Raw genomic sequence first — 12554 nt, 5'->3', positions numbered from 1 at the left:
TGTTTTACTTCAGAGGCCAAGCCAGCCATACAAAGAGCTGTGGTAAGGGCTCACCCTTGACGAAAGACCCAGTTTTGGTGCTGATTGGACCTAGGTAAAAAGATATTGTCAAATTTGTACAGTTTTAGTTAATATTTACCTTCAGAGAAATAAATACCATATTTTGTAGACACAAATGTCATACTTGCAGTGTCAGCAATCCCTTTGCAGAAAATCACAACTGTATAGTAAGTGTATCAGATGAAAACTTACATTTTCCAGAGAGCTGTGAGACACGACTGGCCACAACAGCTGTCAGATATACAGAATTTACTTTTTATGCACTGGCAGAGAAAATACAGAACCCATGATGACAAGAAGGCTCGTATTGTAAATGCAATGTATATTATTGAGACTAAAGTCTTGAATTGAAATTATGATAGGCAATATACAGTGTCCCCCGCCCCATTGGCTTCCAGAGACGACCTCACAACGACCTTCAAGTTGCACGTGCAAGTCCAATTTTAGAGACAAAAAAAGTATCTTTATTCAAATTCAGTGAATTCAGCAATGAACTAAAACAAGGTTTACTGTTGCGTCTGTGTCTGCGAGTGGTATAAATCAAATTTTTTATACATTTTAATTGGTTTAGTTTCTTCTGCTCTTCAGTGTATTTTTTTGTAATGGCGATGAAATACAGCTCGTGAATATCGTTCTCTTTGTTTCATGATTTCAAAACAGATAAGTTGTCAATTTTATTATATTCCTGCCATAAACTGATTATAATATTGTTTTCATGGGAGAAATATGAATTATTGGTTCTTCGGAAACACCACCAATTTTCAGAATTGCTGCCAAAACATCCTGATCTTTTAAAAAAATTGATTGTTGTCATGACTCTCGTTAATGTTTGTAAAATAAATGGAATGAAATTGGTATTCGTTTGGTTAGTTATGTATTTGAAAAACATATGTTCGTTTTTCGCAATATTTTAAGATTTGACCTTGTTCTGACCGTACTCTTTCAAACATACATATTTTGGCTCTGTAAATATCTTCTCTGAAATTGCCGGCTTGAGGGAATAAACTTTGTTTTGTATGTTTTTCGTTATGAAGACATCACATTTGTTCAAATTATGAGATTTTAATGTTATTTTTGTTGTCATCAATATTGATGCAGAGCTCATTTTATCAGCAAAGCGGAGAAAGGACCTCGTAACCGCTACGTACGACACGGTTGTTAAAGCGTTCGGTCGTAACGCCGAAGACCCGGGTTCAATTCCCCACGTGGGTACGTGTGAAGCCCATTTCTAGTGTCCCCCCTCCATGATATTGCTGGAAGATTGCCAAGAGCGGCGTAAAACCACACTCCCTCCCGTAATGATATCCAAACTACCCTTTTACGAAAGCCTCTTAACAACGTCGTAAAGCCATTCTAAACTAGAATGTCGCACGACCTTATGACATCGTATTTTACACAACAAATGGACCCAGAAGTGCTAATTACCCCCGGCCTCCCGTTTGCATATTGTCCATTCGTAATCACTGATAATGTAAGGGCTGGCTACCAGTTATTTATAAACTAACTACTGTAAAGTGTTGGCTTCCATTGTCATTGATAATCTATCAGCGGCAAGAATCTGTTGGCCTCCATTGTTAGTTTCCACCTTTTGTTATCTTATTATGCTCTCTGCCTCATAGCATTCATTCACCTGATGAAGGTATAAACATATACACCGAAATATTGTTTCCTTATAATAAAGAATTGACATCCATAAATTCTCTTCCTTGTGTGTATCATTTCTAAATGCCATTCAAAGACTTGGACTATGCTTCCACAACAATGACTTTCTGAAAGAAACCTGATGCATTTGTTATTGTTTTCAAGGAACATTGATGAATCTACAGTGGTAAAGTTCCAAATAGTTCTTCAGTATTAATATTTAATTCTAAGGCGACTAACGGGATCAGGTGATCAGGCTCGCTGACTTGGTTGATGCATGTCATTGATCCCAATTGCGTTGATACTGCCCCCTGTTTCGTTGTTACCTGTGTCTCCGTAACGTCTGTTCCATGGTATGAAGTCTCTACATGTAATGTCAGGGGGGCCAGAATTTCTCATTGGACATGACAGTCTCATAGTCAGAAGAGTCAATATTTACTAGTATGGTGAAGGTCTCAGATGTGTCGTAATGACGTCTCTGTTTCAATAGCTTAACATATGTTGCGCGCACATGATGTTGCTGACAATAGATGAACTTCTTTGTCTCATCAAAAGTTTTATCTGGACGAATGTTGGAGAGAACAATCCGACTGGTTCGAACACGAAATACACCCTCTAGTGAAGAGTAGGATTTAGCCAGAGATCGTATATTCTGTGGTTTTTCCTTCACAGTCTTCGTTGTGTTGCGTTGTGCATGTGTAGACTCTGCATTGAGCACTGTGTTTCCAAAAGTAAATCCATAGTTGTTTTCGTAATATAAATTCATAAGATGTTCTCAGTCTGAAAGATCAACGATCTTGCTTGATGGTCTTGGTTGATGCTGTGATGTATTGCTGCTAAGGTTCCGATGCATATGGGTCCTATCTTGCCTAGTTGCATGAAAGGGGGTTCTACCATCTGCACTTTCATTGCTAGTGTTCTAGTCTGTGAGTGATGGCCACTGTCACTACCAGGACTCCTTGGAGGAACGTTTTCGGTATCAGTGGAAGCAGAAATGCTTTCTGTCTGTAATGCCTGGGAGGGGTTTGGCTGGTCACATGGAGTTGTTCTTTGAGCACTTGAGGACAAAGCGTCATGTGTAGAAGTATTTGCGTGGATTGTGTCAGATGTATGACACGTTGTAGTAGACTTTACAGCCTCAGCATAAGACGATTTCCCTTTGCAGGATATGCCTTCCAGGTTATTCATTGTCGCCTTGAGCTTGGAATCTATTGAGTAGTTTAATCTCAGGAGTTCGTGTTCCAGTTCATTTACCCTGTCCTTGTACGTTTTGATTTCCTGGTTTTGAAGCTTTAATTCAGATCATGACTCAGCTCGTCTGTTTTCTGATTCCATAAGTTTTTCTTTGAGAGTGTTAATTTCCGAACCCTTAGCTTCAATTTCAGATGTTTGCTGCACCTTAACTTCCTGAAATTGTTTTTCCAGTAAGGAGATTCTATTTGACATATGGTCCGTGTTTTTAGATACACATTGCTTTAGCTACATTATGTGACTGAGGATTAGAGATAAGGTACCTGACTCGTTTGCAGTTACAGCTTCTGTGTCATCCACTCTTGTTCTGAGTAATTCATTGCCCTGGCTACTGTTTTCATTCCTGGTGTTAACGTTGTCATCACTGTCGTTAAATGTGTCATCTGCTAATACTCTGGATATGGAGTTGTTACTTGGCCGTGTGCTAGCTCTGCTAAATACTTTGGATTGTAGAACATGTTCAGGCAGTCCTCCTTCAATGAAGTGAAAGAAGTAGTATACGTCCTGCGAGTACTTTTCGAGGATAGACTTTCGGTTTGCATTATTTAATCTTCTCCGCACTTACTGACCAGCAGGGAAGGAATGAGAATTGTCCTTTGCATAGTTGTTCCCAGTGTAGATGGTTAAGAGCTCTTGTTGAAAACTGAGTTTGTCAAAGAGTCCCAGCTTTCTTTTTATTTCCAAGTATATATTTTCATCCAACTCGTCAGAGGGCTGGGTAGTGTGGACTTCGTCACTTTCAGCCATTGTTTTACTTCAGAGGCCAAGCCAGCCATACAAAGAGCTGTGGTAAGGGCTCACCCTTGACGAAAGACCCAGTTTTGGTGCTGATTGGACCTAGGTAAAAAGATATTGTCAAATTTGTACAGTTTTAGTTAATATTTACCTTCAGAGAAATAAATACCATATTTTGTAGACACAAATGTCATACTTGCAGTGTCAGCAATCCCTTTGCAGAAAATCACAACTGTATAGTAAGTGTATCAGATGAAAACTTACATTTTCCAGAGAGCTGTGAGACACGACTGGCCACAACAGCTGTCAGATATACAGAATTTACTTTTTATGCACTGGCAGAGAAAATACAGAACCCATGATGACAAGAAGGCTCGTATTGTAAATGCAATGTATATTATTGAGACTAAAGTCTTGAATTGAAATTATGATAGGCAATATACAGTGTCCCCCGCCCCATTGGCTTCCAGAGACGACCTCACAACGACCTTCAAGTTGCACGTGCAAGTCCAATTTTAGAGACAAAAAAAGTATCTTTATTCAAATTCAGTGAATTCAGCAATGAACTAAAACAAGGTTTACTGTTGCGTCTGTGTCTGCGAGTGGTATAAATCAAATTTTTTATACATTTTAATTGGTTTAGTTTCTTCTGCTCTTCAGTGTATTTTTTTGTAATGGCGATGAAATACAGCTCGTGAATATCGTTCTCTTTGTTTCATGATTTCAAAACAGATAAGTTGTCAATTTTATTATATTCCTGCCATAAACTGATTATAATATTGTTTTCATGGGAGAAATATGAATTATTGGTTCTTCGGAAACACCACCAATTTTCAGAATTGCTGCCAAAACATCCTGATCTTTTAAAAAAATTGATTGTTGTCATGACTCTCGTTAATGTTTGTAAAATAAATGGAATGAAATTGGTATTCGTTTGGTTAGTTATGTATTTGAAAAACATATGTTCGTTTTTCGCAATATTTTAAGATTTGACCTTGTTCTGACCGTACTCTTTCAAACATACATATTTTGGCTCTGTAAATATCTTCTCTGAAATTGCCGGCTTGAGGGAATAAACTTTGTTTTGTATGTTTTTCGTTATGAAGACATCACATTTGTTCAAATTATGAGATTTTAATGTTATTTTTGTTGTCATCAATATTGATGCAGAGCTCATTTTATCAGCAAAGCGGAGAAAGGACCTCGTAACCGCTACGTACGACACGGTTGTTAAAGCGTTCGGTCGTAACGCCGAAGACCCGGGTTCAATTCCCCACGTGGGTACGTGTGAAGCCCATTTCTAGTGTCCCCCCTCCATGATATTGCTGGAAGATTGCCAAGAGCGGCGTAAAACCACACTCCCTCCCGTAATGATATCCAAACTACCCTTTTACGAAAGCCTCTTAACAACGTCGTAAAGCCATTCTAAACTAGAATGTCGCACGACCTTATGACATCGTATTTTACACAACAAATGGACCCAGAAGTGCTAATTACCCCCGGCCTCCCGTTTGCATATTGTCCATTCGTAATCACTGATAATGTAAGGGCTGGCTACCAGTTATTTATAAACTAACTACTGTAAAGTGTTGGCTTCCATTGTCATTGATAATCTATCAGCGGCAAGAATCTGTTGGCCTCCATTGTTAGTTTCCACCTTTTGTTATCTTATTATGCTCTCTGCCTCATAGCATTCATTCACCTGATGAAGGTATAAACATATACACCGAAATATTGTTTCCTTATAATAAAGAATTGACATCCATAAATTCTCTTCCTTGTGTGTATCATTTCTAAATGCCATTCAAAGACTTGGACTATGCTTCCACAACAATGACTTTCTGAAAGAAACCTGATGCATTTGTTATTGTTTTCAAGGAACATTGATGAATCTACAGTGGTAAAGTTCCAAATAGTTCTTCAGTATTAATATTTAATTCTAAGGCGACTAACGGGATCAGGTGATCAGGCTCGCTGACTTGGTTGATGCATGTCATTGATCCCAATTGCGTTGATCCATGGTCATGATATCAATCACTGGAATGTCTGGTCCAGACTCCATTATTTACAGACCGCCGCCTGTGATTTACATTCAAAGACTTGGACTATGCTTCCACAACAATGACTTTCTGAAAGAAACCTGATGCATTTGTTATTGTTTTCAAGGAACATTGATGAATCTACAGTGGTAAAGTTCCAAATAGTTCTTCAGTATTAATATTTAATTCTAAGGCGACTAACGGGATCAGGTGATCAGGCTCGCTGACTTGGTTGATGCATGTCATTGATCCCAATTGCGTTGATACTGCCCCCTGTTTCGTTGTTACCTGTGTCTCCGTAACGTCTGTTCCATGGTATGAAGTCTCTACATGTAATGTCAGGGGGGCCAGAATTTCTCATTGGACATGACAGTCTCATAGTCAGAAGAGTCAATATTTACTAGTATGGTGAAGGTCTCAGATGTGTCGTAATGACGTCTCTGTTTCAATAGCTTAACATATGTTGCGCGCACATGATGTTGCTGACAATAGATGAACTTCTTTGTCTCATCAAAAGTTTTATCTGGACGAATGTTGGAGAGAACAATCCGACTGGTTCGAACACGAAATACACCCTCTAGTGAAGAGTAGGATTTAGCCAGAGATCGTATATTCTGTGGTTTTTCCTTCACAGTCTTCGTTGTGTTGCGTTGTGCATGTGTAGACTCTGCATTGAGCACTGTGTTTCCAAAAGTAAATCCATAGTTGTTTTCGTAATATAAATTCATAAGATGTTCTCAGTCTGAAAGATCAACGATCTTGCTTGATGGTCTTGGTTGATGCTGTGATGTATTGCTGCTAAGGTTCCGATGCATATGGGTCCTATCTTGCCTAGTTGCATGAAAGGGGGTTCTACCATCTGCACTTTCATTGCTAGTGTTCTAGTCTGTGAGTGATGGCCACTGTCACTACCAGGACTCCTTGGAGGAACGTTTTCGGTATCAGTGGAAGCAGAAATGCTTTCTGTCTGTAATGCCTGGGAGGGGTTTGGCTGGTCACATGGAGTTGTTCTTTGAGCACTTGAGGACAAAGCGTCATGTGTAGAAGTATTTGCGTGGATTGTGTCAGATGTATGACACGTTGTAGTAGACTTTACAGCCTCAGCATAAGACGATTTCCCTTTGCAGGATATGCCTTCCAGGTTATTCATTGTCGCCTTGAGCTTGGAATCTATTGAGTAGTTTAATCTCAGGAGTTCGTGTTCCAGTTCATTTACCCTGTCCTTGTACGTTTTGATTTCCTGGTTTTGAAGCTTTAATTCAGATCATGACTCAGCTCGTCTGTTTTCTGATTCCATAAGTTTTTCTTTGAGAGTGTTAATTTCCGAACCCTTAGCTTCAATTTCAGATGTTTGCTGCACCTTAACTTCCTGAAATTGTTTTTCCAGTAAGGAGATTCTATTTGACATATGGTCCGTGTTTTTAGATACACATTGCTTTAGCTACATTATGTGACTGAGGATTAGAGATAAGGTACCTGACTCGTTTGCAGTTACAGCTTCTGTGTCATCCACTCTTGTTCTGAGTAATTCATTGCCCTGGCTACTGTTTTCATTCCTGGTGTTAACGTTGTCATCACTGTCGTTAAATGTGTCATCTGCTAATACTCTGGATATGGAGTTGTTACTTGGCCGTGTGCTAGCTCTGCTAAATACTTTGGATTGTAGAACATGTTCAGGCAGTCCTCCTTCAATGAAGTGAAAGAAGTAGTATACGTCCTGCGAGTACTTTTCGAGGATAGACTTTCGGTTTGCATTATTTAATCTTCTCCGCACTTACTGACCAGCAGGGAAGGAATGAGAATTGTCCTTTGCATAGTTGTTCCCAGTGTAGATGGTTAAGAGCTCTTGTTGAAAACTGAGTTTGTCAAAGAGTCCCAGCTTTCTTTTTATTTCCAAGTATATATTTTCATCCAACTCGTCAGAGGGCTGGGTAGTGTGGACTTCGTCACTTTCAGCCATTGTTTTACTTCAGAGGCCAAGCCAGCCATACAAAGAGCTGTGGTAAGGGCTCACCCTTGACGAAAGACCCAGTTTTGGTGCTGATTGGACCTAGGTAAAAAGATATTGTCAAATTTGTACAGTTTTAGTTAATATTTACCTTCAGAGAAATAAATACCATATTTTGTAGACACAAATGTCATACTTGCAGTGTCAGCAATCCCTTTGCAGAAAATCACAACTGTATAGTAAGTGTATCAGATGAAAACTTACATTTTCCAGAGAGCTGTGAGACACGACTGGCCACAACAGCTGTCAGATATACAGAATTTACTTTTTATGCACTGGCAGAGAAAATACAGAACCCATGATGACAAGAAGGCTCGTATTGTAAATGCAATGTATATTATTGAGACTAAAGTCTTGAATTGAAATTATGATAGGCAATATACAGTGTCCCCCGCCCCATTGGCTTCCAGAGACGACCTCACAACGACCTTCAAGTTGCACGTGCAAGTCCAATTTTAGAGACAAAAAAAGTATCTTTATTCAAATTCAGTGAATTCAGCAATGAACTAAAACAAGGTTTACTGTTGCGTCTGTGTCTGCGAGTGGTATAAATCAAATTTTTTATACATTTTAATTGGTTTAGTTTCTTCTGCTCTTCAGTGTATTTTTTTGTAATGGCGATGAAATACAGCTCGTGAATATCGTTCTCTTTGTTTCATGATTTCAAAACAGATAAGTTGTCAATTTTATTATATTCCTGCCATAAACTGATTATAATATTGTTTTCATGGGAGAAATATGAATTATTGGTTCTTCGGAAACACCACCAATTTTCAGAATTGCTGCCAAAACATCCTGATCTTTTAAAAAAATTGATTGTTGTCATGACTCTCGTTAATGTTTGTAAAATAAATGGAATGAAATTGGTATTCGTTTGGTTAGTTATGTATTTGAAAAACATATGTTCGTTTTTCGCAATATTTTAAGATTTGACCTTGTTCTGACCGTACTCTTTCAAACATACATATTTTGGCTCTGTAAATATCTTCTCTGAAATTGCCGGCTTGAGGGAATAAACTTTGTTTTGTATGTTTTTCGTTATGAAGACATCACATTTGTTCAAATTATGAGATTTTAATGTTATTTTTGTTGTCATCAATATTGATGCAGAGCTCATTTTATCAGCAAAGCGGAGAAAGGACCTCGTAACCGCTACGTACGACACGGTTGTTAAAGCGTTCGGTCGTAACGCCGAAGACCCGGGTTCAATTCCCCACGTGGGTACGTGTGAAGCCCATTTCTAGTGTCCCCCCTCCATGATATTGCTGGAAGATTGCCAAGAGCGGCGTAAAACCACACTCCCTCCCGTAATGATATCCAAACTACCCTTTTACGAAAGCCTCTTAACAACGTCGTAAAGCCATTCTAAACTAGAATGTCGCACGACCTTATGACATCGTATTTTACACAACAAATGGACCCAGAAGTGCTAATTACCCCCGGCCTCCCGTTTGCATATTGTCCATTCGTAATCACTGATAATGTAAGGGCTGGCTACCAGTTATTTATAAACTAACTACTGTAAAGTGTTGGCTTCCATTGTCATTGATAATCTATCAGCGGCAAGAATCTGTTGGCCTCCATTGTTAGTTTCCACCTTTTGTTATCTTATTATGCTCTCTGCCTCATAGCATTCATTCACCTGATGAAGGTATAAACATATACACCGAAATATTGTTTCCTTATAATAAAGAATTGACATCCATAAATTCTCTTCCTTGTGTGTATCATTTCTAAATGCCATTCAAAGACTTGGACTATGCTTCCACAACAATGACTTTCTGAAAGAAACCTGATGCATTTGTTATTGTTTTCAAGGAACATTGATGAATCTACAGTGGTAAAGTTCCAAATAGTTCTTCAGTATTAATATTTAATTCTAAGGCGACTAACGGGATCAGGTGATCAGGCTCGCTGACTTGGTTGATGCATGTCATTGATCCCAATTGCGTTGATCCATGGTCATGATATCAATCACTGGAATGTCTGGTCCAGACTCCATTATTTACAGACCGCCGCCATATAGCTAGAAAAGTGCTGCGTGTGGCGTTAAACAATAATCAAACCAGCAACCAACCGATAATCGAGTGTGGACCAGACAATCCAGTGAAGACCTGTTCTACCCCGGAATCTTCACGGGTCTATTGAAGGCTGTGCCACTCAGGGGGTTAACGTAGTGTACAATTATTGTCCCTCTGACAGAGGCACGTGAGTCCATCTATGTTGAAGTGATTAATATCAACTAGTGTTTTAATGTATTGATTGTGCTTCTATTTTTAATATTGGTTAGTATGACACACAACCACTGGTGACCAAAGTGATGGCATAAATCCTGCTGCGAGTCATGCAGGCAGCAAAAGCACTGTAAGTCCCCATGATCCCCAGTAAGGTGGTCTAGCTTTGGTTGCCAGTGGTCTATAGCCTGGTTTTACTTTCTAATAACTAATTGACTGAAAAAAGTCTTTTTTTAAATATTGTTCAGGTATATTTTATGTCTACACTGTGATATTTACCTTACTGTTTTACTGTCCTTCGTCGACAGAAATTTTATGATAATAAACTTGTTCTCATCGCGATATGACTGCAATACTGCCGATGCGATGTAAAATTTTAACTCACTTACTCACTCGATTGACAACATGAGCATCGATCCAGGCAATTCGGATCGATGACATGCATCAACCAAGTCAGCGAACCTGACCACCCGACCCCGTTAGTCGCCTCTTACGACAAGCATAGTCACCTTTTACGACAAGCATGGGTTCCTGAAAACCTTTTCTACCTCGGATCTTCACGGGTCTGATCACTGGACGAGAGTTAAAACGACTGTTCCAACTATACGCTGTATTCAGTGGCCCAAAAATCTAAATTGTGAGGTCAGTTGTAAATTTTGCAACGAAATTTTGATAATTCTGCAAACTTGTGAGCTTAATTTTCGTGAATTTTGTATGTGTGCGCCTGCTTGACTTCTGGCAGGCAATTATGATGATAAACTTTTCCACTGGACTTAAAAAATGAAATATGTATAGTCACACGTTTAAATCCCACATATCAAAGTTATGCACTATTTTTTACGTATTCTGCAAAATTTTACAAGAGTTCTGCACAAAATGTAATTTTCTGCAAGGTAGGTACGTTTCTGTACAGAGTTGGCATTTGTGATATATTTTCCTTTACCCGTTAGCAATATATACACTCTTCAAAAGAAGAAACGCACAGGTAGATGTTTAGTATATTTATTGTACCAAATAAAGTCGATATATTTAATCTAATATCAAAGACACAAATATGAAATCTTGGAGCTCGATAGTTACATGTTGTCGTTGTACAAAGGCAGTGAAAACTGTTCATTGTCATGTCACATATGGCCATAAGATGCGCTGAACTCAGTATCTCGTGTTTCCGCCCTGGTCAGCATCACGGCCCTGCATCTCCTCGGCACTGGCTGGATAAGTGTACGAATTCTGTCCTGTTGAATTCTGCGTCATTCTGCTTGTAACGCGTTGGCCAGTTGTGGGAGTGTCTTCGGCGTGTTCTGACGTTGACGTACACGTAGATCGAGGTCATCTCCGAGGTGTTCGATTGGGTTGAGATCTGGAGATCTCGACGGCCAGGGCAAGGGTTGATGCTGGCATTATGAAGGTAGTCTACCGTGACACGAGCCGTGTGTGTTGTCCTGTTGAAACAGCTCCCTCTGGCGGTCAATGATTGGAAGAAGGTGAGGTTGAAGAATTTGATTCATGTAGCGATTTGCTGTCAAATTTCCCCGAACCACAAGCAAGTCAGATCTCGTGGAGTAGGATATGACCCCTACACCATGACACTACCGCCACCGAATTTGTCGAATTCACGTACACAATGCGGGGCAAAGCGCTCATTTAGACGACGATAAACACGTTTTCTTCCATCTCGCCGGTGAAGAAGAAATCGTGATTCATCGCTAAACCACACTCGTTTCCAGTTTCTTAAATACCAAGGCTGTTAGGTATGGCACCAACACAAGCGTCGCTGTCGATGGACCTCTTGCAAAACAGGTCTTCTGGGTCGGATTCCGTCCTCGCGAAGATGGTTCCTGACAGTCTGGTCCGCTATCCTCCTCAAACCAAGGATGCATCCTGCAGTCTCCGTAGCTGTGGCATTGCGATGACGTAGGTGGAACAGTCGAATGTAGCGATCCTGTGCAGGGGTGGTAACTCTTGGTCGGCCGGTTCTCGGACGGTCTGCAGTGGAATTGGACTGTGTATATCGGCCCCAAAGGCAGCAAATGGTACTGTGGTAGACGTTGAAGTGGAGTACAACAGAAGACTGCGAAAACCCTCTTTGGATACGTCCTATGGCGATGTTCCGATCGGCAGCGGTGAGTCTCGGCATTTGCGAGTGAGTGAGTGTAAGTATGGTTTTACGCCGCCTTTAGCATTATGCCAGCAATATCACGGCGGGGGACACCAGAAATGGGCTTCACACATTGTACCCGTGTCGGGAATCGAACCCGGGTCTTCGGCGCGACGAACGAACGCTTTGACCTCTAGGCTACCCGACCGCCCCCTCGGAATTTCGAACTTGAGAAATGTTGACAATTGAATGACAAATTGCAGGCTTATGCTTGCCGTTTTATAGCCATCACCACGAGTAACGACTGCCATAACTTGCACGTGCATTTTGCTTTACTGTTTTACTCCATGACCTTTTTGGACAAGTGAGTGAGTGAGTATGGTTTTACGCCGTTTTTAGCAATATTTTAGCAATGTCGCGGCGAGGGACACCAGAAATGGGCTTCACACATTGTACCCATATCGGGAATCGAACCCGGGTCTTCGGCG

Source organism: Haliotis cracherodii, unplaced genomic scaffold (genome assembly GCF_022045235.1).
Source record: "Haliotis cracherodii isolate W230 unplaced genomic scaffold, xgHalCrac1.p SCAF_13, whole genome shotgun sequence".
In the NCBI taxonomy this organism is placed as follows: Eukaryota; Metazoa; Mollusca; class Gastropoda; order Lepetellida; family Haliotidae; genus Haliotis; species Haliotis cracherodii.
This window is presented reverse-complemented; position numbering follows the sequence as displayed.